Source organism: Pogona vitticeps, chromosome 4 (genome assembly GCF_051106095.1).
Source record: "Pogona vitticeps strain Pit_001003342236 chromosome 4, PviZW2.1, whole genome shotgun sequence".
Taxonomy (NCBI): domain Eukaryota; kingdom Metazoa; phylum Chordata; class Lepidosauria; order Squamata; family Agamidae; genus Pogona; species Pogona vitticeps.
In genome coordinates this window covers 230,968,407-230,972,259 of record NC_135786.1, presented here as the reverse complement: position 1 = coordinate 230,972,259, position 3,853 = coordinate 230,968,407, and the positions used below count along the sequence as shown (strand labels likewise).

Sequence of the window (3,853 nt, the reverse complement as noted above, 5' to 3'; positions counted from 1 at the left end):
GTGTTATAATCATGATTCACGGGTCTCATTGATTTCAATGGGTCGGCTCTAACCATGATTGAGCTTTGATTCAACTCAATTGTCTCTTGCCCAGGATCAATCTCAGAGGATAGCCACTGGAAGACAATCAATATCTTTGTACCTACGGTCTTCATTAAATAATTACATTTCTTGCACAGGAAGGCAGAAACAATTTCACATTTAAGCTACAAGAACACACGGATTTATCAGCTGAAGATAAACATATCCAGGACCCACATGCCTGCATCTTATAAGGCTGAAGCAATGACAAATTAACCATGTGTACTACCTTTTTGTGTACACATGTTTCCAGATTGTCCTCCCTCTCTTCTCTTAACATGCGAAAGCTCCTGCTGAAGGCCTGCATGTAACAGCCCCACCATGGAGCTGTAAACAGCATTGTCAGTTTAACCAGGGCCTATGTAGAGCCTATGGAATTACAAGGGCCTATGTGGAAACTAGGCTGGCTGAATAGCTTAGTGAGCTAGGTATCTGGCTGTGGAGTCAGAGGTTGGGAGTTCAATTCCCCACTGTGCATCATGGAAGAGCCAGTCTGTGTGGCCTCGGTCAAGCTGCACAGTCCCGGGATGCCCCCAGACTGCTCCAGTCGCTCTCTCTTATGAGTGACAGAGTGTGACAGTGTGTATGGGGCTTCCAGAAAGATCAGCACCCCAGACCTGACAAGGAGAAGATGGAGAAATCGCAAGGGAAGATGGGATATTGGGCTTCAAAAGAAGATGCAAGTTACAGACAGAGACAGTTTCGCTATTAATAAGAGGTCGATGTGTGGGCAAAGGTTTGGATTTTTGCAGTTCTTGGGCCCAGACAAGAAGGAAGTGAACTGGAGCAAGAAGTCCAAATAGAACTAAAACTGGAGAAAGCAAGCTTAAGAAAGAGGAAGCAGCCTCGATGAAGCCAAGTCTGTGGCAGATGGAACAGACTGTACATGTGAAAGGAAGCATTCCTGCATGACAGATCGTATCTGCCCAGGAAGCCAAGGTCTGCCTCCCCATGTTCTTATGCTAGCCCAGGTTTCGCCCGTTAACACAGCCCACAACAAAAAGATCTATAAGGAGGATGACCCAGGAAGAGGCAGGTGGGCTTTGGAACAGCGCTGGAACGACTCCCATCACCCTTTCTGAGGACTGATCACCCTCAGAGAAGGGCCTTCTGGATGAGTGAGTATCTTGTGTGAATGGGAAGTATGAAAGAGAGGCCTCTTGGTATCTTTTGTCTTATATCCTACGTCTTATGCCTCATCAATAAATGTTACATGAATAGTGCTTAATCCAAAATTGTTGTTGTGTGGTCTTCTTGTCAGTAATCTGGCTGGGCTCTCTCTCTCTCCTCTCATGGTCCCTCTCCCCAGGATATAAAGAACAAGAACCCAGTTTGGGGTAACATCTCCACATAATTAATTGTGTGACATCAAGTCAATTGTGACTTGCGTCAACCCTTAGTTATGAAGCTAGCTAGTCAGTTAAGCTCTCTTCATGTAACTAATCATTATTTTTATATAGACTGTTGCTTGTTTTTTCTCTGTTCAGAAATGGGAGTAAATAGAACTTTCTAAGTGTCTCAGAGAGAATTACATCCAAGTTCCAAGTCTTTGGAATCAAGTCCCAAGTCTCAAGTCCAAGTCCCTATTGAAAACAAGCTTCTTTCCCAGGAATAAAAAGGGAGAGTGAGTGAGTTCTGTGTGAGGTGTGTGTGTGTGTGTGGGGAGGTCTGAGGCTTGTGGACTATCCCCATCCCTGGCTCTATGTATAGTCAATCTTCCCCTTCACTTTTCATCTAATTTTTCTCTGAATTCTTTTTTTGTGTTGTAAATATACTTGGGCTTTTTTTTTTTTTAAAAAAAAGTCTTTTGCACATGCAACATCAATCATTGATACCATCTGCTCAAATATTCTTAGAGAATCCTGCAGAACAACTTGCCTAATTCTATGGAGGTTACTCTGAAGCAAGTCCCACTGTATCCCGTGGGATTTACTCTGAGCCATGTATGGATAGAGTTGCAGCTTCCCCCAAGCGACCCTTTCACTTTCCAGATGCATGAGATCAAGCAGCATAAATCATGAAACCCGATTCATTTATTTAAAAACATGCTTAAAATCTCCCAGCAGAAATGCTGTATCAAATAGCAAATAAAAGAAAGCACCACGATTTTTTTTAAAAAAAGGAACTATGTATCAAAGTGCCAGGGACGTGAGCAGGACCAACCTAGATATGAACTGTCCTGTAGGTGAGGAAGAGTGTTTGCCACCTCCATGGGCAGCTCTGGAGGGCTACCAGGGGGTTTTGTGGCACCTCAAGGTGTGGCTACACACAAAAGCCACTGGATCCACAGCCTATTTGTGAAAATCCATCTCTTCCTTGTCCAGGTTTGATCGACGTGGCAGATCACCTTCTGTATCACACGGGAATCAGGTCTTGCTTCTTCTGACTCCTTCATCCAAATTCCCATTTCTCTTCTCTCTTCTTCCTGGGATTCCAACTGCAACCACATAGGCAAATAGGAGAGGATTTGCTGCCCACGTAGAACAGACAAATTCAGATTTTTTTTAAAAAAAAAAATTATTCGTACCATGCAAAGGTCCATGCAAATCAGCCTGGCCCTTTTTTTGCTTATGATTCGTTTTCCACTCTTCAAAAAGCTGCAGCAATTTGAATGGTGCTTTCCTTGTGTGACCAGTTTTCTCGTTCTCCAAAAAAGAACACAACTGCGACTGGTATTCTGGTTACCTACTAAGCTGGGATTGAGGTTTTGAACACTGAGAACAACCACACCCATAATTTTTCTCTCTAGTCACACTAAAGGATGTTTCGAGCACTTTATTTTTAGTTAAAATCCTACAATTTAGACATAGAAAGAGCTCCTGGAATGACTTGGAGAAAAACCAGGGTTAGAAACTAAGAAGATACGACACAAAGGAGAAAAGAAATAAGGGGACATGGAGATTTTACAATTAGCATATGATTGTTATAATCACTTTTTTTAAAAAAAGTTCTGAACTGGCATTTTTATATGACTATAGAACGATTCTGTCAGAATATAGAAATTTTGTAGGCCTGAACCTGAATAAATGTATCATTAACGAGCTGCCATTGTGCACAGATGTGAGAATGCTGAATCATTCTGAAGATGATGCAATGTCTGGAAATAAGAAGAAGACCGGGTGCAAAGGATGAAGTCATCTGTCTTCTGATTGGACTAGAAATGCCATGTTCATGTATATAAGTGAACAGTGTCTTTGTATCTTCCTCTTCCTTCTTCACCATTTGCTGCCATGCACTATGTCCGTTTGTATAAAGAGTTCTTGCCATGCTGATGAGATGCCTGCCTGTAAATATCTGTAAATACTTGTAAATACAACCGTCTTGCAACAAAAGAACTTGTAAGTGTCTTCAATAACTCTGCGTATTTTTCCTGTCGCCAAATCCCTGACAGATTCAGGCATTCAAAGTGAGACCAGTAAATTGGGAAGAAATTGTGTTCGGCTTCTCCCTTCCACCTGTATTTTTACTGCTGTTCACCTGCACACGGGCTGATTTTCTGAACGGAGAGCCTCTTCTGTGTGTGGACATATTCAGCATGATTTTGAACACTATAGTTTAATTAGGATGTAGTTCAACTACGGGGAATTAAAACTACATTCAACAGCAATCATGACCTTTACAATGGGAGCCAAGGATGCCCCCAATGAAAATGAAGAGGAAAAGCACAGGCAAAAGCGAATGCTAAACCTTTCTTCTCCTCACTGCTCCACATTGTGTTGGAGTTTTATTTCACAGCCTCTCAGGCTGTCTGTAGTTTGAGTGAATAGGAGGG

General features: G+C 42.3%; 1 long non-coding RNA gene across 1 annotated transcript; it reads left to right on the top strand.

The window, feature by feature from the left end:
• The first annotated feature begins 1,076 nt into the window (after window positions 1-1,076).
• Window positions 1,077-3,416, top strand: LOC140706416 (uncharacterized). Its single transcript, XR_012086058.2, has 2 exons — window positions 1,077-1,199; window positions 3,140-3,416. It is a non-coding gene; the product is annotated as an uncharacterized LOC140706416 (long non-coding RNA).
• Window positions 3,417-3,853: the final 437 nt, after the last annotated feature.